This window comes from Capsicum annuum, chromosome 5, assembly GCF_002878395.1.
Source record: "Capsicum annuum cultivar UCD-10X-F1 chromosome 5, UCD10Xv1.1, whole genome shotgun sequence".
Classification (NCBI taxonomy): Eukaryota; Viridiplantae; Streptophyta; class Magnoliopsida; order Solanales; family Solanaceae; genus Capsicum; species Capsicum annuum.
The window spans coordinates 194,338,979-194,340,261 of NC_061115.1; positions in this window are offsets into that span (position 1 = coordinate 194,338,979).

A 1,283-nucleotide genomic window follows, 5' to 3' on the forward strand; every position below is an offset into this window, starting at 1 on the left:
ATCCTCCGTCCTTATCGGGTATCAACATATCATCATAGTAGTGTCTTTCAGCCATGTCGGGTATCAACATATCATCATAATAGTGTCTTTCAGCCTTTTCGGGTATCAACAAATCATCATAATAGTTATTATCGAATAACATACACTAAAGTACTCATAAAAATAGTTATAGCACCATCGAATAACTATCTAGTCAATACTTCTGAACTACTCGCTATTAGCTAACCAACACTTATTATAATAGAATCACTAATTCACTAGTCATCACATAACCTTTAGTTATTAGACTAAATGTTATCCTTCACATAATCATTATTCACGAGATAGAAACTAACCACTATTTATTTAATCACCAACATCTAATGTCTTGTCAAGGTTCATCACTAGACCAAGACTGTCATTTATCCACCGTGCATTATTATCAACTAATCATCCTATATCCATTAATCATTACTGCACAACACAAAAATTCTTGTCACCTAACCATCTTTTATTAGCTGACACCATTCAAAGTTATTAACTAGTGACCTCATATTACCAACATCTCTTGTTGTCTAGCCTCATTAATACACAACTCCTCATTTATCGACAAATCGGCATCACGAACTTAGTCATTAATATCAACTGATTTTCACTTATGCTAGACCTGACCTCACTATAAGTCACGCATTAACCATCGCTGGCTACTATATTTCAACTAAGCAAGATTCATTACTAATATATTAGATTCCTAGCCATCAAGTGCTATAGTCCCCTAATAGACAACTATTTACCACATAACTTAACTGTTAATTAGGCAGAATAATCGTAAGATTATATTTTAGCTACAATTATATAAATTACTGATATAATATTCATGAATGTACCAAATCTATGCATATCAATAAAGTCGTAGGCAATATAATGCATCTTTCTCCAACCTATACCAAAGAGATGTATACACAAGCATATATGTATTCATAAACTGTAACTGTATCCTTTACACTGATAAATACTCCTCATATATTCAAGCATTATCATAACACGGTCCTTGCCAATTAATTTATCTGTAATAATCACAGCATTATAATCACGGCCTTAGGCCCATATACATATTTGGAACTCATATCGATAATCATATTTATTAGCTGTAGCATATATCTAATCACTAACATATTTATCTATAGAATTTTTAAAATATATTGTTTTGTCTTACTATTGTGTACTTCTTCTTCACGAAGGAACCTTTTCTTCATAAGGATTTCAAGAACGAAGCTATGAACTTATTTCAAAAAGAAATTTAT